Below are 26,212 nucleotides of genomic sequence, written 5' to 3'. Positions count from 1 at the left end.
CCCCCCGCCCCAGCCACCATGGGCATCCAGACCTGAGAATGCTCAAGTTCCTTAAATAAAACAGTGTCGTATTTCATATAGCCTAGGCACATCCTACTGTGTATTTTAAATCATTTCAAGATTACTAGAGATGTACCTAACCCAACATAAATGCTATGGAAATAGGTGGTTGTTTATATAGTTGAAGAAATGATGAGATGGAAAAAAATCTCTTAGCGTTCAGTACAGATGCAGGGTCTTTATCCACATATTTTCAGACTATGGTTGGTTGAATCCATGAGCGTATACCCTGCAGACACTAAAGACCAGTTGTGTACGTGAGCTCCCTTGTCTTGGCAGAACCGAGGGGCCTTGCCTTCGGAAAGGCCCTCATACAGGTAGGGGAGAGAGGGAGCTATGCCGGAAGATCACAACGTGACTGTGACTGTTAACTAGCCCTAAACATGCCTTAGGGCTGCCTACCATATCTGAAGCTGAGATTCTCCATCAAACATACCAAACTGAGCCCTGACTACAAATCAGTAAGTAGAAGAACAATGTGAATTTTCATCAAATATGAGCAAAATTAAAATGAATTAGTCGTAAACCATAGTAAATGAAGGCCATGGATATGTGGATTTATGATTTGCAGTAAAATGGGGAAGAATAATAATGGTACTTTATCTTAAGCTATCAAAATTAATTTTTTTCAATGTGCTTCAGGTACCAGCTGTATAACTTGAGATAAATCATAAAACAGAATTATAGCCCTAATGATTTAAACAGTGATGTGAGACTAAACACTGAATTAGTTTATACCCAAGAGCTTATAAGTGTCTGAGCACAATGGAGTTTATAAAAAGGATAAAATAAAAAGAATTTCTTTTTTATTACCACTAATGGGTTTCCAGGAGACTAGGGACAGAGTTTTATTTTATTTTTTTAGAAAGCTTTTATTTAATGAATACAAATTTCATAGGTATAGCTTTAAGAATATAGAGGTTCTTCCCCACATACCCGCCCTCCCACCCCCACTCCCGTCCCACCTCTTACTCCCTCTCCCATCCCATTCTTCATTAAGATTCATTTTTAATTATCTTTATATACAGAAGACCAACTCTATACTAAGTAAAGATTTCAACAGTTTGCACCCCACACAGACACACAAAGTATAAAGGACTGTTTAAAGACTAGTTTTACAGTTAATTCTCATAGTACAACACATTAAGGACAGAGGTCCCACATGGGGAGCAAGTGCACAGTGACTCCTATTGTTGATTTAACAATTGACACTCTTATTTATGACATCAGTGATCATCCGAGGCTCTTGTCATGAGCTGCTAAGGCTATGGAAGCCTCTTGAGTCCACAGACTCCATCAGTATTTAGACAGGACCATAAGCAAAATGAAAGTCTTCTCCTTCCTTCAGAGGAAAATATATCCTTCTTTGACGGCCCCTCTGGGATCTCACTCACAGAGACCCTTCACATAGATTATTATTATTTTTTTTTTTGCCACAGTATCTAGGCTTTCCATGGGGTTCTCAGCCAGATCTAAATGCCTTAAGGGCTGATTCTGAGGCCAGAGTGCTGTTTGGGGTATTTGTCATTCTATGAGTTTGCTGTGTGGCTGCTTTAAGGATAGAGTTTTGAGGGATGATGCTGGGAAAAAGAACAAGCTTGCTCTGTCTTTGAGTGCTGACTTGCACATGCCCTCAGGCCTGGCGCCTCCTGGACCAGAAAGGCAGCCCAGGGGTCAAGGACTGGTGTCTCTCAGCAGTGCAATCCCCATCATCTATGACCAGCACCTGCTGTCTGTGTCACCCCATCACCATAGGTCATCAGATGCTATTGGGTGTTTCATCCTTTGGAATAATTCATATCCCTAGCAATTGGAGTCTTCATCTTTCAAACTCAAGTCTCATCTTAGCCTCTTTTATATAAAAAGATGCATTAGCACATTGAAGAAGCAATGAGTCAGGAAAAAATTGCCTAAGTTCCAGCAACTTTGATTTCTTTTTTTTATTTATTTATTTTTTTGACAGGCAGAGTGGACAGTGAGAGAGAGAGAGAGACAGAGAGAAAGGTCTTCCTTTGCCGTTGGTTCACCCTCCAATGGCTGCCACAGCCGGCGCACCATGCTGATCCAAAGCCAGGAGCCAGGTGCTTCTCCTGGTCTCCCATGTGGGTGCAGGGCCCAAGCACTTGGGCCATCCTCCACTGCACTCCTGGGCCACAGCAGAGAGCTCACCTGGAAGACAGGCAACCGGGACAGAATCTGGTGCCCCAACCGGGACTAGAACCCGTGTGCCAGTGCTGCAGGCGGAGGACTAGCCTATTGAGCTGCAGCGCCAGCTCAAAGCAACTTTGATTTCTAAAAGAATGACTGAACTACATGGAGATCATCCATACAATCCCGACAGCTTTTACAAAGACAGCAACATCAGTTGTGGAAGCTACTAGAATCTGGTGAGGACTATGCCTATAAAATTTGGTGCATACATTAGGCACCAAATAGATGCCAGGCATGGTGCCAATTATTGAACCTAGAATGATCTCCAATCCACAGCCAAGTTGCTTGTCATTCATTCATTTTTCGTTCAGCAAATATTTGCGGGTTGCTGACTTTGTGCTAGACATTGTGTGAGATGCTGGGGCTACAGCAGGGAGCAGGGACAGGCAAGGCTCTCCCATTTGTGGAGCCTACATAAGATAGGCATTGAGCAGACGGTTACACAGTTAACTACAACTATGAAGAATACAAGAGTAAATAAGAAAGACAGTAAGCCTGGGGGTCAGAATGCTGCCCAGAGAAAGGTAAGTTTAAGCTGAGATGTGAAGATCATCGAGAGGCAGCCACAGGCAGAGCTGGGACAAACTAGGCCCTGTGATCAGAATCCTGGGGGAAGCAGCTCAGTACTTTCAAGAAATTCAAAGTGACAGATACCAGGGTCCACCAGAATGTCAAGCTGGGACAGACCCAGTAACCATGTTTCTTAATCAGTAATAATAAAATTTTTTTTCATACTAAAAGAAAAGGTGGACCCTAACTAATTTTTTTTTTTTTTTGACAGGCAGAGTTAGACAGTGAGAGAGAGAGACCGAGAGAAAGGTCTTCCTTCCATTGGTTCACCCCACCAAATGGCTGCTACGGCTGGCGCACAGCGCCAATCCGAAGCCAGGAGCCAGGTGCTTCCTCCTGGTCTCCCACGCAGGTGCAGGGCCCAAGCACCTGGGCCATCCTCCACTGCACTCCCGGGCCACAGCAGAGAGCTGGCCTGGAAGAGGAGCAACCGGTTCAGAATCCGGCGCCCCAACTGGGACTAGAACCCGGGGTGCCGGTGCCGCAGGCGGAGGATTAGCCTAGTGAGCTGCAGCGCCGGCCGGCCCCTAATTATCAATGGAGAATTACCATCGTGGGCGGGGGATACCCCAAGCCCATGTGCCCAGCTCGTTCTGCCTCAACAGCCCTCTAACTAAGGGACTCTAGTGTGTGAACTCAGGACAAGGGGACAGCCTCAAGTGAAGTGGCAGCCAGTTCCAGCTATTTCTCAGTAGAGCTCCCTTGCAAATAGGACAAAGATGGTTCACATCTTCATGACAAGGATGCTCTCAGGCTCTCTCAGAGCTGGAGGAGGGTTGATTGAGTCTTGGAGATGCTCCTTGGAAGTTCCCTGTCTCCCCTCTCCTTGGTCTTTCCTTTCTTTAAAATGCACATACAGCCAGGCAGGCACGGGAGTGGCTCAACATCCATCTGGAGCCTTCTTGTGTGTCCCCACTCCGACAGACTGCATACTGGCTAAGCTGCCTGAGGTGCCCTGTGTGACCTGCAGATACTGAGTAGGGGTACAATCTGGACAGGCAGCGGGGGCCCCCTTGCCTAAGGTCACATACTAGTGAGTGCAGAACCAGGATGCACACTCAGTGACATGCCCTCTGATGCCCCAAGGGACCTATTAGAGACTCCAAATCAATGAAGACATCATTAATGTGTGCACTGAGAATTCAGGGTCCCATTTTCCAGGGAGATTTTCCTGGCCACTCCATCAAAGTTCTCCTCCCCAGCCACACAGCTCATTAGCTCTTCCCGCGTTGCTCTCCCTAGCACTTACCATTATCCAACACATTATCCTTTTTTGTCAAGATTTTTTCCTGAAATTTGCATATGATATGCCTGGGTGTTGTTTGTTTTTTGTTTGTTTGTTTGTTTGTTTTTTTGGGCATTTGCCCTGCATGGTGTTCTCTGAGATCTGTGGATCTGTAATTTGGTGTCTGACATTAATTTAGGAGAATTGACTTTCTCTCCTTCTTCTTCTGGTATTTTCATTGTGTGCATGTTACACCTGTTTTAGTTGTCTCACAGTTTTTGGATACTTGATTTTTTTTTTTTCTTGAGCCTTTCTCCTTGCATTTGGTTTTGGAAGTTTGTGTTGACATATCCTCGAGGTCAGAGAATTTCTTCCTTACTCGGCTGTGTCCATTCCACTAATGAGCCCATCAAAGGCATTCTTCATTCTGTTACAGGGTTTTTGATCTCTAGCATTTTCTTTGAATTCTCATCTCTCTGTGTTTTTTACTCTCAGGTTCTTTCGAGGGTATTTTCAAAAGCCAACCAATTTCGACACCAAGTATTCAGTCTTTTCAGTCTGGATACCAACTCCTGGAGTTAGCACAGACCCCACAGGTGACGGACTCAGCTCTACAAGACAGCTCCCACTTCAGATATCTGGCCGCCCAGGTAACCCATGCTTAGGTATGACTTGGCTAGACACGTGGGGGTTCTCACAATGCCCTCCTCAACTTCAGCAATTCACTAGAGTGATTCACATAGGACTCGGGGAGGTGCTTTACTTATAACTGCCAGTTGATTATGAAGGGTGTAGCTCAGGAAAGCCAAACAGCAGAGATGCAAGGGGCCAGGAACAGAGGAGGGGCACAGAGCTTCCATGCTCTCTCCAGGCTCCCCCAGCACCTGCCAGAGCTCTTTGCACCTCGCTGTTTAAGAGTTTTTGTGGGTGTTCCATTGTGTATGTGTGATGGATTACGTCATTGGCCATTGGTGACTGACCTGTCTCCAGCCCCTGCTCTCTCTGTTGTGTCTGGGGGTTGTCCTGAAAGTTCCCACCCTCTAATCACAATCTTTCTGGCGACAGTCCCCCTCCTGAAGTTATCAAAGACCCACCCCTCCAAGAGACAACTCATTAGCATACCAAAAACAATCCTATCACTCAGGATTCCCAAGTGTTTTAAGAGTCCTGTGCTGGGAACCAGGGTCAGAGACCAAGTATTTATCATTATTGTCCAATTACCCATCGGTTCTTGCATGTTGTCTACTTTTCATGAGAACTTATAGAATATTAATCATAGTCCTTTTAAATCCCCAGTTGGATCATTCCAGCACCCCTGACATTTGAGTGCCTGCTTCTAACGCTTGCTCTGTCTTTTCAAACTGTGATTTTGCCTTTTTGTATGCCTTGTAATTTTTGGCTAAAAGTTGGACGTGATGTACTTGGGAAAAGAAAGTGGTGAGCAGCGAGTGATGTCCTTGTGGGGGTGGGGGAAGAGGCCGTGTTCTGTGCTCCTACTCCATAGTGCTTCTGCAAGCCAGGCTCTGAATGGCCAGAGGGGGCTGGAGTTGTTAAGGCTCTGAGAAGACCCGAAAGTTTAGGTTTTGGTAAAACAGTCTCTTTTGAAGACAGGGCTACTTGAGAGGCACTGGATGCTCTGGGGTATTTCTGCTGGACATATGAGGGGCTTTGCTCTGATGTTTACTCTGAGAACCTGGTTAGAGCTCTTGGAAGTGAAATTCTCAGAAGTGTGCAAGATTTGTCCCCTTGGAACCTGCAGCAATTCTCCCGAGGTGGTTCAACTTTTCCTGCCCTACACTGGCTCCTGGGAATGTCTATGCTGTAAGTTGTGATTCTCTGTCTGTCTGTCCTTCTAGGACGGGGCTTGCCCCGGGACCCTGTCTCTCTATGTTGTGTCGGAATTTCCCAATCAATGCACAAGGCACAGTCTCAGATGCAAAAGCAGAGGTTTATTTATTACCAGCTGGCTAGGACCTCCTACCCACACACAGCCCTTTAGCAGTGCACAGGCAAGAAGCCCCCTCGTTTATATAAGAGATTTTTATAGCCTTACATTAACAAGGATGCATGTCATCTCATACATAGGTTACCTTCTTATTCTCTATATGGCAAGGTATTAGGATCTAGCATGTTTATCGGTTCATTTAAAAGTAAAGGTTATATGCTATGTGGTGGGAACGCCACACAAAGGAGATGACATGGGGAGGAACTGGCGGGAAGCATTGGGTCATAAATTCCTGGTGGGGAGCAGAAGGTCATAAATTCCAGGAGAACTTACTCTCTTTGTTCTCAAGGACCCGGCCTGCCTCCTTCCCTGTCCAGGTTGAGGCCTGTCATGGCGTTACAGCTGGAAAGCAAGCAAGCCAGAGTACAGAAGAGAAACTGGCATTTAGCAAGCTGGGGACTCCAGTTCCCACATCTAGCCCATGTAGGAAGTCACTGAGTTTCGTGTTTGCTCACCGTTAGGACGGCATGACGCCTGGCTTACAGGCCATTCCAGAAACCAGAGCATGTTTGCTTTGTGCTGCTTGCCGTCACTGCACCTGTTGGGATATGAGCACTGTGAGAGCAGTAGTTTGAGTCTGTTTTTGCCTGCTGTTCACAGTTCATCCCCGGTGCCTAGGACAGAGCATGGCACATACCAGGGGCTCCATGAATACGTTCAGTGTATGTTCTCTATTGTCATTCATTCATTTAACTAACATAATTTAGTCCAACACAAGTTAATCTAAGTGCTGTTTATGTTTGAGAGCCACTTTATACACAATTTAATTTGGTGGACCAGAGTGCTCCCAATTTTTTCATATCGTGGCCTACAGAGGATACCCTTAGTCACACACCGACAGCCAATCCTCACCCCTCAGGGCCAGGGGTCCTCAGTGTTGAGGCCGACTCATTACCTGGGTCTGCTCCACCTGGGAGACTGCTGTAAGGACATGGTTTAACAGCGAGCAGACTGATCCATCTGGCTAGTTCCCAAGGACTGCAGAGAGCCAAGAGCAAGAAGAGGGGACGTGGTATAGGGAAAAGAGGTGAGTGATACTCCCTCCTTGTCGAGCCAAGCTGCTCAGGTTTCAATATTTGACCCCCAAACTCATGCAGCAGTCTAAGCCCCAAAGTCCTAAGTTAACGTCACTAAGAGGGTGACTGTGTATCTTCCCTCTGTGTAAAGTGAGTTGTCTCAGGTATTTCTGTTACAAGGAAAAGCTCACTAATGCATAAGCCCTGCCCTGTGTGTTTCAGCTTCCTCTAAGTCTCTCTCCAACTCACACAATGCTCTCTCAGGAAGCAACAAGTTGAGGGTAGTCACCATAGATGGTAAGATAACTCACCAGAGCCGATAATGAGCAGAGATGGAGTATTGAACACACAATGGGCAAAGAGGGCCATAGGGAACTGACTAGTGTTGTAGCAGGAGTGGTATCTGAGGAGGACACTTGTAGCAGCAGTGCCCTCCTAGTTAGGGTGACGTTGCCACATGCTTGCAGGGGAGCAGTGGGCAGAGACTGTCTGGCACAATGTGGATTATAATCAAGAATCATGCTTGTAACAGCAGTGTTTTCTCAGGGTGGGCTTCCTATATGCCACCAGGTTTTCTCAGGTGATTTGCATCTCTGGGCGGAGCTGGGGAGCCTGCGCCTCCTTTCATTTAGGGACTCCATTAAACACGCTGGGGTCACCTTCCACAGCCTGGTCCCCTGTGCCATTCCCTCTCCCTCTCCATCCAGTTCTTTGTCTGCTGGGTCCCAGACAGAGCCTAGCAGGTGCTTCCCAACCCTCCCACGGAGAATGCTGTCCCCTGAGCTCCTGGGGCCTTGCTCTGCAGCCCTGCGTCTGCCTTTCTGAGTTTCAAAGCTGGAAGCAGTTTCAGGGACTGGGTTCAATCTACACATGGAGGGTGGGGGCATGACCAGAGAAGTAGAGGGACTGTGCCAGCCATGAGACCAGCTGGGGGCAGCCTTGGGACATGGGTACTCTGGTGTTCAGCTTTTCCACAACTCAGTGTAACTCCTTTTGCTAACGCTGAAACTTGATGATTTATTGATGGGTGGGGACTGACTCATTGAAGAGTCTATAGGATCTGTAGCAACAACCAGATGGTCCTTAATGAAACATTAATAGAGAGAAAGCAGATGGCACTTAATAGAGCATTGTAAAAACATGCCCGAGAGCCACCAAAAGCATTTTGTCTGGACTCCCTGATACTGCAGAATTAGACAAGACATAAATGAGGAAATTGGACTCCAAGTTGGGATCTAAGAAGGTGCATTATGTTCTTGCAGGTATTTTTTTTTAAGATTTATTTATTTATTTGCAAGTCAGAGTTACACAGAGAGAGGAGAGGCAGAGAGAGAGAGAGAGAGAGAGAGAGAGAGAGGTCTTCTATCCGATGGTTCACTCCCCAGTTGTCTGCAACCGCCAGAGCTGCGCTGATCCAAAGCCAGGAGCCAGGATCTTCTTCCGGGTCTCCCATGTGGGTGCAGGGGCCCAAGGACTTGGGCCATCTTCTACTGCTTTCCCAGGCCACAGCAGAGAGCTGGATAGGAAGTGGAGCAGCCGGGTCTCAAACAAGTGCCTATATGGGATACCGGCACTTCAGGCTAGGGCATTAACCCACTGTGCCACAGTGCCGGCCCCTGCAAGTATTTTTAATAATAGAAGACTTAAAATTTAATCTTAGCCCAGGTTTCATAGCCCAACAATGATAAAACCTTGAAAATCCAGCCAAAGCAAGGCTACTGAATTCTTCCTACATTTGTGGAAAAATGATGGTTTTTAATATAAGGGTATCAGAAATCACTGGACTGGGTTTCAGTGGTTAATTTAGGAGCTACTGTTCCAAATAGTTTTTATTTATTTTCTTTTAAAGATTTTTATTTACTTACTTGAAAGGCAGAGAGGGAGAAGGGAGGGGGAGGGGAGAAGGAGGGAGAGGGAGAATCTTCTATCCACTGCTTCACTCCACAGGTGGCTGCAATGGCTGGGGCTGGGCCAGACTGAAGCTAAAAGCCAGAAGCCTGGAACTGCATCCAGGTCTCCCCGGTGGGTGCAGCGGCCCAAGCCCTCGGGCTATCCTCAGCTGCTTTCCCAGGTGCATTAGCAGGGAGCTGGGTCAGAAGTGGAATAGCCAGGATGCAAACTGGTGCTCATTTGGGATTCTGGCATCAAGGCAGTAGCTTAATTTGCTGTGCCACAATGCCGGCCCCCAACAGAAAACATTTAAAATTAGAAAAAAAAAAAGCCTGTTTTAAGCAGAATATTAATATTAATAAATTAACTGAAGGCAAAAAGTTGGACTTTCAGACTTATATTTAAATGTCTGACTTTATTCCAAAATTCACCTGTTAGGCAGTAGTCAAAAAGCAAGGGTATAGGGGCTGGTGCTGTGGCTGGTGTAGTAGGTAAAGCTGCTTCCTGTGATGCTGGCATCCCATATGGCGCAGGTTCGAGTCCTAACTGCTCTACTTTCAATCCAGCTTCCTGCTCATGCACCTGGGAAAGCAGTGGAAAATGGCCCCTGCACCCACGTGGGAGACCCAGAAGAAGCTCCTGGCTCTAGGCTTCGGCCATTGCGAAGGTGGCCATTGCGGCTGTTTGGGGAGTGAATCAGCAGATGGAAGCACGCACTCTCTCTCTCTCTCTCTGCCTCTGCCTCCCCCTCTCTGTAACTCTGCCTTTCAAATAAATAAATAAGTCTTTTAAAAAAATTAAGGGTGCCCACTCAGACCAGAGTTTAACCCCTGGATCCATTGTGACAGATCTGTAGGTTGCCTCTTTAGGATTTGGTTTTTTCCTCTTATAGAATATGGATAAGAATGTTTCATGGAGTTGTGCAAAGAGCCAAGAACATGAAGGAGCCTGCTGAACACAACGAAAGCTTCCCAATGCATCTGTTACAGACCCCTCATCTGGTGCCATTGAAACCAGAAGTACTGATGTCGGGAAACAGTTTTTGTTAGCTTCCTTTTGATAACCCTTCCACGCGTTCTCCCCCTTCCCGAGCAAGCCCTGACCTGGAAAGTGTGCCGGTGACTCCCAAGGGCCTGGCTGCATCTTGAGTCTATTTCCTGTTCAGGAATGTAAAGGCTGGCCATTCCTGGTGTTGGCCTTACCCTTGAGAGCGCAATGCTTTTTGGTGAGAAAGGGGAGATGAGAACTGGAATGCAGACGGCTTGCAAGTGTGCTTGCTCGGCGTATCTGGAACTTTCTCTGCAAGGTTCTGGTCAAAGGCTGGTCTTCACAGGACACATTTCCCTACGAATTCCCCTCCCCAGGCAGAACTGCTGGGTTCTTTCTGAGCCTTTTCAGCAGGCCACACTTCTAGTTATTCTAAGATTTATTTATTAGAAAGGTAAGAGAGAGGCAGAAGGAGAGAGAAGTGGGGGGAGAGAGAGAGAGAAACCCCCTCCCCAAATGCCCGCAACAACTTGGGCTAGGCCAGGAGCCTGGAACTCAACTCAGGTCTCCCACACGGGTGGCAGGGACCCAAGTACTTGGGCCATCATTGTTCCTTCCTGCACTGCAGCAGGAAGCTGGAAAGGAGAATGGAGCCAGGACTTGAACACAGGCACTGGGTGTCCCAGGCAGCAGCTTAACCACTGTGACAGATGCCCACCCTGCTAAGCATCTTAAGGGCAGTAATCTGGCTTTGTTCAGGTACACAGTAGGCACCCAGTGATGTGAATAGGATAGAATGGAATCCCAGGGACTCAGAAGCTAATAATCCTAGCTGCCATTTTTCAAGTATGTACCGGGTGCCTGACAGCAAGCCACAGCGGCCCCCTGAGTCAGCAGCTGTCTTCTCCTCTCCACAGAAGAGGCACCAGGCTCAGAGGAGGAGGAGCAACAGCAGTGGGAGGTGCACGCGGGACTCGCACCTGTACCCAGGCCAGGATCACGAAGCAGCTGCCCCCAGTGACGCTCGGTTTGCTCAGCTTTGGGTGGTGGTGATGTTTTCGTTATTTGTGGCGTGAGGAAGTTAGCAAACGAACCTGCGGAAAGTGCGTCTACCTGAATTTCGAAGTCCCTGTGTGCCTACTTCCTGTTGGCTGTCTGGCCTCCCAGGGGAGATTGGGCCTCACAGTGAGATGACAGAGATGACAGGGACAGATCGCTGGGGAGAGTGACAAAAGCTGGAAGATTTCAAAGTAGACTTTGAGAGAAAAAATAAAATTCACCTCTACCAACATTTTGAAACAAAATCAAACCATGGTATCAAACTAGGACTGAAACAGATGTCCAGCTGGACTGGCTGTCCAGGTTGACAGCGACTCTGCTTCCAGAACTGTCTTCTGTCCCATCTACTAACAGATTTATTGCACTGGTGCTAAAAAAGCAATCAGAATAGAGTCAGATGCCAGGATGACTTTTCCTTGCCAAATTGCTTTTTCCATTGCAATTAGCCTTTTTAAGGACCTTACCAAACAACAGATGTGGATACAATGCCCACTCTCCCCCTCCAGTGGTCACTGGGCTAAGAAGTTTTATCAGTAATCAATTGCTACAGATGAAAACACCACCCTCACCCACTCCATCTTGCCCCCCCCCCATTCTTGGATATCCTTTAAACCAGCCGGCAGAATGTGTTATTTGACCCAAAAATATATTATTTAAGCTGCGTCAGTCCAGCAGTGTGGGTCGCCCTTGTGGGATTCTTTACAAAAGCTCTGTGCTTGATCAGCACCTTTTGTTCTCTTTTTTTAAAAGATTTATTTAACTTTATTTGAAAGAGTTACAGAGAGAGGTCTATCCATCTGCTAGTTCACTCCCCAGATGGCTACAATGGCTGGAGGCTGGAGCTGCACTGATCCAAAGCCAGGAGCTTCTTCAGGGTCTTCCATGTGGTGCAGGAGCCCAAGGACTTGGGCCATCTTCTACTGCTTTCCCAGGCCATAGCAGAAAGCTGGATTGGAAGAGGAGCAGCCAGGACTTGAACCTGCGCCCATATGAGATGCAACCCGCTGCGCCACAGCGCCGGCCCTACCTTTTGTTCTCTACAAGTATTCTGTAGATGAGGCTGCTGTTTGGCTCAGCGCAAAAAGAAGCAAACCCTCCTTTTGGAGGCACAAACACTACATTTCCCAGCCTCCTTTGCAGCTGGACCATAGGATTGACTTCTGGCCAAAGGATGCACCCTACACCAAGCGCTGGCCCTCTGAACACTTCCCATGAGGGAGTCTCTGGGTTCTTCTCTGAACCTACTGCCTACCGGGGACATCCATGCCCAGGGGGAGGTTGGCAGCCTGCCGATGGAATGGCAGAGACTGCACCAGCCTGGTTCCTAAAGGAGCAGAGACCACCCCCTCCTCCAGGCCTGCCCACCCCAACCTGGAACTACCGCAGATTCCTTATGAGTAACGGCTGGGCTGCTCTTGTCTGCGAGTCCTTGTCTTTGTTTTAGCACTTGCCTTACCTGAACTCCTGTTCTTTCCTTGAGCCAGCTCGTCCCTGACACCTGCTCACACCCTCCGTGCCCTTTGTCCTCCCTGCTTATCTGTCTGCCTTCCCTGGGGAAGGCTGTAGTCCCAGGGGCACGGAGAGCCAGGCCCACATGGCCTTTAGAGCGTCACTACCCAATATAGTGCTTGGCACTGAGGAAAAGTGGTGTGTCACCCTCAGATATGCCTCTTGGGCATAGTTGGTTTTTAAAATTATTTTTTAATTTTTTAAAGGTACACAGATTTCATGTATTTTATAGATACAGATTTAGGAACATAGTGACACTTTCCACCCTCCCTCCTGCCCACACTTCCTCCTCCTTCCTCTCTTATTCCCTTGCTTAATTTTTACAGAGATCTACTTTTAGTTCACTTTATACTCGTAAGATTAGCCCTACACTAAGTAAAGACTGCAACAAAGAGTAAGAAGAAAAAAACACCGCTCCTCAACACTAGAGACAAGGGATGTAAGCAACCACTGGGGCATAATTATTTTTTTGAAGATTTATTTATTTATTTATTTGAAAGAGTTACACAGAAAGAAGGAGAGGCAGAGAGAGAGAGAGAGAGAGAGAGAGAGAGAGAGGGAGAGGAATCCTCATCCACTGGTTCACTCCCCAGTTGGCAGCAATGGCTAGAACTGAGCCAGTCCAAAACCAGGAGCCAGGAGCTTCTTCCAGGTCTCCCATGCAGGTGCAGAGGCCCAAGGACTTGGGCCATCCTCCACTGCTTTCCCAGGCCATAGCAGAGAGTTGGTTAGGAAGTGGAGAAGCTAGGACTCAAACCAGCACCCATATGGGATGCTGGCACGTCAGATGGCAGCTTTCCCACTACACCACAGCGCCAGCCCCATTATTTTTGAGCTAAGACAATTAGAAGCAGCAAACAAAGGAAAAGCTGCCCCTGACCTCCCTCTTGTATGCCTGAAAACGGGGTACAAATCAGCGTTTGCTGAGACAGTTCTGGGCTCTCCTCAGTCTCTCCTGGGCACCAGAGAACTGCAAACCCATCTTTCTCCATTCATGTCTCCATACATGGACCTTCCCACTGTGTTCCACCCATGGGATCCTGAACTGCTGTCCTCTGGCCATTTCTCTACAAATATACCGTTCTTTGTTGAAGACAATCTATGAGCCAGAGTTGTAAGTCACTGCTTTCTTTAAAGTTAATTTATTTATTTGAAGAAGAGAATCTTCTATCTGCAGGTTCACTCCCCAAATGCCTGCAACAGCCATGGCTGAGCCAGGCCAAAACCAGGAGCCAGGAGCTCCATTTAGATCTCCCATGTGGGTGGCAGGGGCCCAGTACTTGAGCCATTATCTGCTGCCCTCCAGGACACATATTAACAGGAAGCCAGATTGGAATCAAAGGTGGGGCTTGATCCTAGGCACTCTGATATGGAAAATCAAAAACCTCTCTCTTTCTCTTTCTCTTTCTCTCCCTCCCCCACCCTCCCTCCCTCTCTCTCTGTCACTCTGCCTTCCAAATAAGCAAACAAATATTTTTTTAAAGAGTTCTAAGCAATGGATAAACAGGTTGTAGCACAATGCCAACCCCTAAGCCTCTGTTTTTTGAGTTACTTTTCAGTGTGGTTTCTCCCGTGTGATGTGCACTGCACATGCTAACCTACTTGTTTGTTTTTCTCTAGTTAGTCCGCCTTTTTTTATTGGGTCCTAAGTAAGAACCAAGATGGGAAGAGGTGGTCTTTAGCTTCCCTGCAGCCTGTGGCCAGCCCCTTGATAAACAGTTGCTGAATTAGCAGAGTGCTGGATGCATGACACTGATGTCGCTCTGTCCTCCCTGGATAGAGCAACATTGATGCCAGACAATATGTAGGCATAGTGACAACAGGGAGAGAAAAGCTCGTGTGGTTCTTAATTGTATTGATCTGGATATCTCTGTAAATCTGACAGCTATGGGTGAATACCAGTCTTCACTCCGAGCTTCTTTAATGCTGACAATGATACGTTTGGACATGAACAATGGATTCAAAATGTGGGAGATTTTACTAACGTGATGGAATGCCATTCTTGTGCAGAAGATTTGGCGGCTGGAAGAGGTCTGGGAATTCTTTGATGTTTCTGCCACTGAGAAGGAGAGGATTCTTTCTCTGTCTTGGAATCGGATCAAATGCTGTGGACGGTACATCCTGGGTCTTTAGAGGCTGTCCTAGGACTCTGTGGCTTTAGCCAGGATTATTGTGGGACACTGAGCCTCCTGATAAGATCCTGACTTCCCCAAATCCACCACGAAGGAGAGGCCACATGGCAGGGCTGTGGGCGATAGCTCTGCTGGAGCCCCACCCTGAAGTCTGAATACCTGTGAGCCCCCAGAATTGGATGCTGACACTCCATCACCAACGTGATGGGATGGGGAGGTGATGCCATCACAGGGCTGGAGTCCTCGTCAGTGGGACTTGTGTCCTATGCCAGAGACCTGAGAGCACCCGTCTCTGCCTTCCTCCCACCTTGTGAGGACGCATTGAGAAGGCCTCACCCATCGGCCTCCAGTGCTGTGAACCTCCCAGCCTGTGTTTCTCAGAGCAGCCTGACCAGGCCCGGACATTGGAAGAGCCATCCCAGGCCCTGCAGACCAGGCCAGTCACCTTCAGCAGCTATCTGGGTCAATGCCACGTGGAGCTGGAGAGCCATGCTACGTCCAGTCCTAACCTGCAGTACCACGAGATAGAATAAAATGGTTGTTGTTTTGAGACAGGAAGTTTTAGGGTACTTGGTTATGCAACAGTTGGTCATTGGGACAGCTAAGTACCTCATATTCCTTTATTTCTGCAATAATATTGACCATTTGTTGGCTACCCCCAGTAAATTTCAGTTCTCCTGTCTCCTCCCTGTGCCTTGTAACTGAATAGGAGATGAAGATGGTTGGCACACTGAAGGAAACACTGAAGTCTGGATCGTATTAATTATCCATAAAGCTTTTTATTTTTTAAATCTGTAATTGATAATATGCATTGGCAGTATAGCTTCTGATTTAAAGAGCACTTCTGGGATTCAAAGAGGTAAATTAAATCAGTTGAAAATATATATCAATGCATGCCAAATTTTATTTTAATTTATGTTAGTAGCTGTGTTCTTCTGGGAAGCAGTCAATATGGTAAAAGAAAATTATGCACAGGTGAAATAGTTTAGGCTTATTTAAAGGCATCTTTAAAGCAATAAATAAAATTAGGAAACTTTTTGAGTCCTACTCTGTGCTTAGTACTTTACATAATCTCATGTCAATGCAGTTAGCAATTTTTAGACAGGAAGGTACTCCGTTTGCCTAATGAGGTCACTCAGCTGTTAAGCAGTGGCCTGGATTCAACCCAAATCCAACTGATGCAGAGCCTGTGTTTTTTCTCTTCTGTTTTTTTTTTTTTTTTTTCCAAATTATATATTTAGTTATTTGAAAGGTAGAGCAACAGAGAGAGAGGGAGAGACAGAGAGATCTTCTACTCCCCAAATACCCCTAAGAGCTAGCCCTGGGCCAGGTCTAAGCCAGGAACTCGATCTAGGTGTCCCACATGGGTAGCAGGAGGCTGCGTTCTTGGGCCATCTTCTGCTGCCTTCCCAGGTGCATTAGCAGGGAGCTGGATGGGAAGCAGAGCAGCCGGGACTTGAACTGGTGGTGCTCTGATATAGGGTGCTGGCTCAACTGTGGGGCACCAGCAGGTTTTTCTCTTCTGTAGAGGCTGCTCAGCAAGAAGGGGCCAGGTCTCCAAACACGGTCCCCAAGGGACTGGGAAGCAGCGATGGCAGCCGCATGGAGCTGACTTAGTAGCAGGTTGATTTCTGAAATACACCCCACTAATGAGTTTCCCTGAGTGCTGCCCTGCACACTTCCTCAGTCACAGCCTGGGAGAGAGTGGGGGGATACACAAACGCATGTGGACGTGTTCCAGAAGTTCTGTGACTTAAGCATAGTTTACATAATGAATCTTTGTTTATTTTTTTTAAAAGATTAATCTATTTATTTGAAAGAGTTATAGAGAGAGGTAGAGACAGAGACAGAGACAGAGAGAGAGAGAGGTCTTCCATCCACTGGTTCACTCCCCCAGATAGCTGCAATGGCTGGAGCTGCGCCAATCTGAAGCCAGGAGCCAAGAGCCAGGAGCTTCTTCTGGGTCTCCCACGTGGGTGCAGGGGCCCAAGGACCTGGGCCATCTTATACTGCTTTCCCAGGCCATAGCAGAGAGCTAGATTGGAAGTGGAGCAGCCAGGACTCAAACCAGCGCCCCTATGGGATGCCAGCACTGCAGGCGGTGGCTTTACCAGCTAGGCCACAGTGCTGGCCCCCATAACGACTCTTTTATAAAGAAAATATTAAGGGTGTAAGATGGTTGCAGCAGCTAAACTGTCACATCAGATGCTCGCATCTGTACCAGAGTGCCCTGGCCCCTCCCAGTTCCAGCTTCCTGCTAATGTGCACCCTGGGAGGCAGCAGGTGGCGGCTCACCTGGGAGACTTCCACTGAGTTCCTAGCTCCTAGACATTTGGAGAGTGACCCACCCAGTGAATGGGAGGTGTGGAAAAAAGCAATGCTTCTTGCCTTCATTATGACTACCCCAATTTAATTCCTGCAAAATTCTATTTCTGGGAGCTGTTGTTATGGTATAGTGAGCTAGGCCTCTGCCTGCAGCACCAGCATCCTGTCCTGGTTGCTCCTCTTCCGATCCAGCTCTCTGCTGTGGCCTGGGAAAGCAGTGGAGGATGGCCCGAGTGCTTGGGCCCCTGCACCCATGTGGGAGACCCCAAGGAGTTTCCAGTCTCCTGCCTTCGGATTGGCTCAGATCTAGCTGCTGTGGCCATTTGGGGAGTGAGCCAGTGGATGGAGGACCTTTCTCTCTGTCTCTCCCTGTCTCTGTCTTTGACTCTGCCTCTCAAATAAACAAATAAAATCTTTGCTACAAAAAAATAAAAAAAAATTCTATTTCCTCAGAACTCCATCTTCATCTTTAAAAATTTTTTATTTTTTGTTTTTATTTTCTTTGAAAAGCAGAGACAGAGATCTTCCACCTACTGGCTCATTCCTCCAGTGCCTGCAAAAGCCAAGGCTGGGCTGGGCTGCAGCCAGGAGCAAGGGAATCCATCCAGGTCTCTCACGTGTGTGCCAGGGACCCAAGCACTTGAGCCATCACCTGCTGCCTCCCAGGTGGGCATTAGCAGGCAGCTGGAATTGGGAGCAGGGCCAGGACTCAACCCAGGCACTCTGATATGGAATGCAGGCATCACTGGTGGGGTCTCAACAGCCGGGTCAAATCCCTGCCCCTTGCTTCATTTTCTTACAAGGAATACACCTGCCATGGAATGAGAAGATTGGAGGTTGAGGTTTTGTTTCTCGCCACTTTCTTTCTAACTGGGCTGAAGGTCCCCTTCTCATATGGTCTACCTAAAATCTTTAAATACTTGATTTAATAATAAACACAACTGCAGAGGCTGCCGCTGTTGTGTAGAGGACAAAGCCACTGCCTGCAATGCCAGCATCCCATATGGGTGCTGGTTCGAGTCCCGGCTGCTCCACTTCCTATCCAGCTCTCTGCTTGTGAGAGGCCAGAGCCACACCATGAAAGGCTTCTCACGAGACAAAGGAACTGGCTAGGCCTAGGACGCTTCAGCTGTGAAACTTGACACCAGACAGTCCTTGGTCGGGCAGGGCCAGGTGGGGACTACCAATAAGGTGGGCCGTCCTTGGTCCAGCAGGGCCAGGGGAAAGAAGGAATGCGGACATAATGCTTGTTTGCCCTGGGACTATAAAAACCTCCGGGAACAAGGAGAAGGGGGTCCTGGTCTCCTAGCACTGTGTTGCACAGGAGGCCAGGCCCCAGCATGTCCCTTTGTGCTTTCCATTTTGGTGAGTCTTGCTGGTTCTTTCTATCTGGGCGATCCGGAACACAACATGCTATGCCCTGGGAAAGCAGTAGAAGGCGGCCCAAGTCCTTGGGCCCCTGCACCCACGAGGGAGACATGGAAGAAGCTCCTGGCTTCGGATGGGCACAGCTCCGGCCGTTGCGGCCATCTAGGGAGTGAACCACTGGATGGAAGATCTTTCTCTGTCTCTCTGCCTCTGTCTCTCTGTAACTCCACTTTTCAAACAAATAAAAAATCTTTTAAAAATACAGAAAAATAAACACAACTGCAAAAACAGTTTATGGCCGTACCAGAATCCTCCTTATCTGCCTCCCAGGACAGGGATAGTAGCTGGGTGGAGTGGCCGTGCTCTTCTTAAACACAATCCTGCCTCTAGCCCTCCCAGCACACAGGGTGGGTTCAAATGCTGCTGCTGGGTGGCATGAGCCCTGGTGTCCTCCTGCTGTGTGTTCTGGAAAGTCTGTACCCAAGGTGGGTTACAAACTCAGATGGTGTCCACGAGCCCCGGTTAGAGTCTTGGCTGCCTCTTTCCAATTGAGTGGGCTTCCCAGTCTTTGCCTCAACTCCTTCCTTTTCTGGAACTCCCGCTTGCTTGTGGGGTTAAGCGAGTCAGTCACTGTGTGTGATGGACTCAGAACCACGCTTGGTGACAACGGACAGAAAGTCCTACAAAGTGTTAACTACTGATACTTAGACGAATTTCCTCAGGCATTGAAGAAAAGGCATTGAACAGGACAAAAGGACGGAAAGAACCTGAGGAACTGTTGCACCAAAAACTCGCACTGCCTCGGTTTCAAGGGGAAACGCATCCAGGCAGGGGACAGGATCTGGGATGGGGACGCAATGACCGGCTGTAGCTGAGGGTGTTCTCAAGGCCACCGTTCTGGCAGGAGCCCACAGTTTCTGTAACGAGCCACAGTCCTTGCTTGTCCCAGCCCACTGAGTGCTTCTGTAATAGAATGCCTGACACTGGTCATTTGTGTGGAGGTGAGATTCTCTTTCTTTCTTTCTATCTCTTTCTTTCTTTCTTTCTTTCTTTCTTTCTTTCTTTCTTTCTTTCTTTCTTTCTTTCTCTTTCTTTCTTTCTTTCTTTCTTTCTCTTTCTTTCTTTCTTTCTTTCTTTCTTTCTTTCTTTCTTTCTTTCTTTCTTTCTTTCTTTCTTTCTCTCTTTCTGATTTATTTATTTATTTATTTGAAAGTCAGAGTTACCACAGAGAGAGGAGAGGCAGACAGAGAGGTCTTCCATCTGCTGGTTCACTCCCCCAGATGGCCACAATGGCCGGAGCTGCGCCAATCCGAAGTCAGGAACCAGGAGCTTCCCCCAGGTCTGCCACGCGGGTGCAGGGGCCCAAGGACTTGGGCCATCCTCTACTGCCTTCTCAAGCCATAATAGAGAGCTGGATTGGAAGAGGAGCAGCCAGTACTAGAACTGGTGCCCACATGGGATGCCGGCACTTCAGGCCAGGGTTAACCCACTGCGCCACAGCGCCGGCCCCACAAGATTCTATTTCTTACAGTTCTAGACACCAGGAAGGCCAAAGTCAAGGGGCTGCACCAGTGAGGGCCTTGCTGTGTCATTCCAAGACAGAGGAGAAAGGGCTGCGGTGTGGGAGGAGGAGGAGAGGGGCTGCACTCACCTTTTGGCCAGACCTGATTCTAGTGATGACTCCCTCCCCAACAGTGCTGGTAGCATCGGTGGCATCGATCCACATGTGGGGCGGGCTCTGTCGCACTGGGGATTAAATTTCCAGCACTAGAACTTGGCGGGGGGGGGGGGATATTCCCACCACTGCATCATAATATGATTTTATGATGACAGGAAACCAGTAACACAGGTGACAGTGCTAGGATAGTGATTCTTTCTTTCCATTACTTTAAAAAAAATGATTTATTTATTTATTTGAAAGGCAGAGATAAATGGAAAAGAGGAAGAGAGAGAGAGAGAGAGAGAGATCATCCATCTGCTGGTTCATTCTCCAATGGACCAATCCAAAACAGGAGCCGGTAGCTTCTTCTGGGTTTCCCATGTGGGTGCAGGGGCCCAAGTATTTGTGCCATCTTCCAGTGCTTTTTTGTGGGCACATTAGAAGAGAGTTGGATCAGAAGTGCAGCAATCAATCACTTCTCAGCCTTTTGGCTAAGATCAAGTGTAGAAGTGGAGCAGCTGGAACTTGGACTGGCGCCCATTCGGGATGCCTGCGGCCACCGCAGACAGAGGCTTAACCTTCCAAGCCACAGCACCAGCTTCTCTTTGTTTCTTTCCGCGCCTTATCACATTGGCGGATCAGGAGGCCCAAACTAGTTGGAGGATTTGCAGTGGAACCCCCAAAACTGAGTCTGGTCACCCGAGGCACAGCAACCCAATTACACCTGGGTGTAATTACACCGGCACGGAGTGGCGGGCGCGCAGGTAAGTGCGCGGCGCGCTCTTGTCGGGTCACCCCTCCCTCGAAGGGAGGCGGCCCGATTGGCTGCCCGGCGGCCGGAACAGCGGCTCCCTGCGGCCCGGCCCCGGTCTGTGGGTGTCCGCGGTCCTTGGCCCACGCTTGTGCCACCTCCTTCCTTGCACGAAGATCTTCCTTGCAGAAGATCCAGGCAGCTATCGCTCAAATTCCCAAACAACCCCACAGGATTAAAGCCAGTGAATAATTTAAAGATTTAATTATTTATTTGCTAAGCATAGTTAACAGGGGTGGGAGAGAGAGCTTCCATCTGCTAGTTCACTCGCCAGATGGCTGCAACAGCCAGGGCTGGGTCAGGCAGAAGCCAGGAGCCAGGAGCTCCATCCAGGTCTCCCACGTTGGTGGCAGGAGCCCAAACACTTGGGCCAACTTCTGATGCTTTTCCCAGACCATTAACAGGGAGCTGGATTGGAAGTGGAGCAGCCTGCTACTCAAGTCAACCTCAAGCCACCTCTGAGCACCTGTTCTCTCACACCCTCCTTCAGTATGGCCTGACACCTGCTGTGTGAGAGCAGCTTGGTCAAGTCCAGGTTCCAGGAATTACCAATTAACACGGGGCCTGAGTGTGGGCATGTTATAGAACATTCCCAAAACTGGTGGGAGGAATCGCCATAGAACCCCAAGCTGGGTCCAGGGGCCCAGGGCGCGGCCAGCCAATCGCTGAGGGTGGGGAGGTGGAAGAAGGTAGGAGCTGATTTGTGATTGGCAAAGTAAGGAGTCAGGGGGCTCTGACTCAGTTTCAGGATGTCCCAGGGATCAAAGGCGGTGAATCTTATAAAGCGGGGGCTGATCAGCGCGTGATCAGCTCATGTGGGGGCTTCTGGGTGGTCCACGGTGCCCAAGGTCTTCCATGGAGTGGTCAGCGGTAGGCGCCCTCGTGTTGGGCTCCGCTCTGCTCAGGGGCTCCGGGGGTGGGGTGGGGGGCTGCGCGTTCTTCCGTATGAGGAGGGCCTGTGAGCTCCTGGAAGCGCTAGGCAGAGACTGGCATTGAGGTAGTCACCTGCGGGCCCTCACTCAGTCTTTGTGATTCAGGGTCTTGGTTTTCCTGGGGCTTTAAAGTCTGCATCTCAAACAGGAGGGGCAGGGGTAGGCTTCAGGCGGTAGTTGCATCAGTAATCCGGATCCTCCCAGGCCTAAGCATGGTGGAGGGGGGGGTCCCCTGGGGCTCTCCCAGCTGGGCCACGAGGCCACAGCGCCAGACTACACCCCACTGTTACTGGCGCCTGCCGCCCAGACGGAGCGCGGCGAGGTGAGGTCTCTGCGGGCCGAGCTCACTTTTGTCCCCGTGCGCCCCAGCACTTGGATACCGACGGCAGCGCGGGCCCGGGAGTCACTCGAGGGCAGCCCCGCCTCCACCAGGCGCGCCCGGCCCGCGGCTTCCGGGGGGCGGGGACGGACCCAAGTCCGGGCGGGTGCTGTCTCCGCCCTCCCGGAGCCCCCGGTGCGGGCCCAGCCCTCGGCTCGCTGCTCGTGCGACTTGGCCAGCGCTGGGCGCCAGGCGCGGGGCCTCGGAGCGCGTGGCTGCCCGGCACGGAGCGGCGGGCGCGCGGGTAAGTGCGCGGCGCGCTCTTGTCGGGTCACCCCTCCCTCGAAGGGAGGCGGCTCGATTGGCTGCCCGGCGGCCGGAACAGCGGCTCCCTGCGGCCCGGCCCGGCCCCGGCCCATCCCGTCAGTCTGTGTCCGCGGTCCTCGGCCCACACCTGTGCCACCTCCTTCCTAGCACGTCTCTGCGCGCCTGGCACCTTCTAGTCCCCATCCCTTCGCCACCCTGGCTCCCTTGGCCACCGTTTGTCTTCCGGTGTCTCCCCTCGGGGTTGGGGACGTGTGCGTGGGAAGGTCTGGGCGCGAGCCCACGTGGGGTCCACCTTTCTGCGACGCCGGGGCCGGGACTCTGGGGTGCCCCCAGCTTGGGAAGGGGCGAGGCGCTCCTCTGCGTTTCGGGCCGGGCTGGGTGACTTCCTCGGCTGTCCCTTAAGCTTCCTTTAGCCGCGACGTGAGGACCCCCGTGCCTTTGGGTAGCAGCTCCGCACCTGCTCCCGAGGGACTGGGTGCGGCCAGAAACAACTGGCAGAGCTGGCGGATTCCCCACCGAGAGTCCCCCGTGCTAGGGATGGGGTCGCCGAGTCGGGGTGAGGGGGGAGTGCCGTGGGGCTGGAATCAGGGAGAGTGGAGGCGATCCCCTGGGGAATCCAGTTCCGCCTCCGGGCTCCTATGAGGGAGGATGGTGGGGAGTGATGGAGAGAGCCGGCCCTGCCCCTCCGCTCGCCTGCTGCGGGAGGCCTCATAGGTTTTCTGTGCTTTTTGTTCGCTTTGAACCCGAGCTGCACACCGTGGGTTCTGCATTCCCAGTGGGGCTCCATCTTCCAGTGCCCACCCAGCTTCCCAGAGCCTCTGCCGCAGGCCTCATCCGAGCCCATTCCAAACTTGCATTTATGTTTATTTTCACATATTAATTTTTTTAAAGATTTATTTATTTGAGAGGTAGAATTACAGAGAGGGAGAGACTGAGAGAGAGAGAGAGAGATCGATCTTCCATCCTCTGGTTCACTCCCCAAATGGCCACAATGGCTGGAGCTAGGCTGATCCAAAACCAGGAGCCAGCAGCTTCCTCTGGGTCTCCCAGGCGCGTGCAGGGGCCCAAGCACTTGGGTCATCTTCTACTGCTTTCCAAGGCCATAGGAGAGAGCTGGAAGAGGAGCAGCCGGGACTCGAACCGGTGCCCATATGGGATTCCTGTGCCACAGGCAGAGGCTTAGCCTAATGCGCCACAGTGCGGGGCCCCTTCAAATTTTTATTTTAGAAAGAAATTATGGAGTATCTTTGTAATTTGTCTTCTCACTAAAAATGGGCTCAGGTATTGGTCTTTGAGTGCCAGAAGGTAGGAACGAAGACACGTCTTTTAACTTAACAGACTGGGTTTCACTTTGTTTGGAAAACTGAAAATTGGAAAGGTGCTGAAGTTGTTCACAGGAGGCCAGCAGGAAAGTTTAGCCACGTCTCATTTCCCCAGGTAGCAAGGACACAACAGACGGTCCCTGGCAATGACTTCTGTGTCTACCGTAACAACTTGAACCTCTTTTTTTTTTAATTTTAATTTTTTATTTATTTGACAAGTAGAGTTATAGACAGTGAGAGAGACAGAAAGAAAGGTCTTCCTTCCGTTGGTTCACTCCCCAAATGGCCACTACGGCTGGCGCTGCGCCAATCCAAAGCCAGGAGCCAGGTGCTCTGGCATGGTCTTCTGTTTGTCCTGATTCCTCGCGGTCCCAGAGCAGCTTTGCCTGGGGTTGATGTTCTGTGACGTTGTCCGCATTTGGCAGCACCAGGGCCAGGCTGGCAGTACCGAGCGGCCTCCTGGGTACCAGGGCTGCTCCCTTCTCCTTAGTATCTTGGAACTTCCGTTTCCACGCCTGTAGAACGTGGTCGAGGCCTGTTCTCAAGATGGCTGTGCAGGTTGAATGAAGAAATGTGTATACGGCGTTAAGCCTTGCGCCTGGCACACAGCAGGTGCTGAAACACTGCCCCTCTCTTTCTCCACTGCATTTTGATGTTGAGGTTTCCTCCCCAGAACTGTTCAGGCACAGACCCGGTGGTCAAACCGGAGAATCCTGAATGGAGTAGGAGAGTCAGGTCCAGGGGCGGGTCCATGGCACAGTGGGTTGTTGCCCCTTGGGGCACCCTCACCCCATTTTGGAGCACCTCGTGCATGTCCTGGTTACTCTGCTTCTGGTCCAGCTTCCTCCTGTTATGCCTGGCAGGCAGCAGATGGTGAACCAAGTACTTGGGTTATCGCCACCCACAGAGGAGAGCCAGGTTGAGTTCTGGGCTCTTCACTTTGGCCTGCCCCAGCCCCAGCCATTGTGGACATCTCAGGAGTGAACCAGCAGAAGGCAGATGGCTTTCTCTCTCTCTCTCACTCTACCTTTCAAGTAAAACTTTGAAGAAACAGAAGATGATGACTAGGTCTCTTCTGGTTCAAAGTCTACATGATTCCTTGGCCGTGACTCAGCCTTGTCAGGTAGTAGAGATTATAGTATCACCTCCTGCAGTAGTTACCCTAGTGGCTATTGCTTAAGTTTATTTTATTTTATTTTATTTCTCTCTGTTGGTTCACTCTCCAAATGCCCTCAGCAACTAGGGCTGGGCCGGGTTGAAGCCCGGAGCCAATTCACTCTCCCAATGCCTGCAGCAGCCAGGAATGGGCCAGGCCCAAACCAGGAGGCTGGAACTCCCTCCAGGTCTCCAGTGTGAGTGGCGGGGACCCAAGTACTCAAGTCATCATCTGCTGCCTCCCAGGTGCACGTTGGCAGGGAGCTGGATCCAAAGTGGAGGTTGACTCAAACCAGGCACTGTTACATGGGATGCAGGCATCCTAAGCAGCAGCTTAACCCGCTGTACCACCATGTCTGCCCCAACACTTCAGATTTTGGAGCCGTGTCAATGTATTATGTATTCAAACATAATAATAAAAAAGAAACCTCTAACTCTATAAGAAAAATACTCCCAGAGTCCCACGACTGAATTAGCTGATTTCAGTATAAACCTACAAAGCAGCAGCCACCTCCGGTGACTTTCCCCAAAGCAGTCTACCCTATGAAGAAGGCAGACTGGCTGTGTTTGATGTTAGATGAAAAAAAATCCATTAAAAATTAATTTAGGGGCTCCTTTTCTTCAGCCTCCCATCCCTCTGGGGGGGACAAGTGTCACGACCAAGGCACTGCTGCCCAGAGCATCTGGGGTTTATTTTGCTTTGGTTGGGTTTTCAAGGGCAAACTTCACTTGTTTCCTACAAAAATCTGACGATCTTATCTGCAGGTGAGTTAGTGAGCTCTCTTTCAGCTTGTTCCGGAAGAGAATACAAAAACCGTGAACGCAGAGATCTTGGGACCAGTGGCAAACCGAGGCAGAGCCTGCTGTGGCTTTTCTCTTGTACCGCCAGAATGCATTCCCACAGGCCAGGAGAGACCCGTTTCATTTTATTCATTCATTCATTCATTCATTCATTCATTCATTTGACAGATAGAGTTAGACAGTGAGAGAGAAAGGTCTTCCTTCCATTGGTTCACCCCTCAAATGACCGCTGTGGCCGGCGCTGTGCCAATCCGAAGCCAGGAGCCAGGTGCTTCTCCTGGTCTCCCATGGGGTGCAGGGGCCCAAGCACTTGGGCCATCCTCCACTGCCTTCCTGGGCCACAGCAGAGAGCTGGACTGGAAGAGGAGCAGCCGGGACTAGAACCCAGTGCCCATATGGGATGCTGGCACCGCAGACGGAGGATTAACTAAGTGAGCCATGGCGCTGGCTGAGACCCGTTTCGTTAAAGATTCTTTCCCTTGCCATGTCCCGGATGCAGTCTCGGCTGATGCTGCCTTAATGCTCCCC

At 49.8% G+C, this 26,212-nt stretch overlaps 1 protein-coding gene across 6 annotated transcripts in view; it reads left to right on the top strand.

Annotated features, from left to right (window-relative positions):
- Positions 1 to 26,212, top strand: part of GSDME (gasdermin E) — a 376,936-nt gene that overhangs the window by 293,012 nt on the left and 57,712 nt on the right. For 3 of the 6 annotated variants that reach the window (XM_002713826.6, XM_089315420.1, XM_089315419.1), the window contains exon 1: positions 22,204 to 22,383. The exons of 1 other annotated variant lie outside the window; for it this stretch is intronic. The gene's annotated coding sequence lies outside the window, so the exon portion shown is untranslated. Of the gene's footprint in view, positions 1 to 21,417; positions 21,518 to 21,577; positions 21,699 to 22,203; positions 22,384 to 26,212 lie in introns of those variants that run through there. 2 more of the 6 variants (XM_089315422.1, XM_089315421.1) reach the window with 2 other exon arrangements.

The sequence above is a fragment of the Oryctolagus cuniculus genome, chromosome 16 (genome assembly GCF_051225735.1).
Source record: "Oryctolagus cuniculus isolate XC-2025 breed Fujian yellow rabbit chromosome 16, ASM5122573v1, whole genome shotgun sequence".
Classification (NCBI taxonomy): Eukaryota; Metazoa; Chordata; class Mammalia; order Lagomorpha; family Leporidae; genus Oryctolagus; species Oryctolagus cuniculus.
The sequence above is the reverse complement of the archived record's forward strand: the minus strand, read 5'-3'. Positions and strand labels throughout refer to the sequence as shown.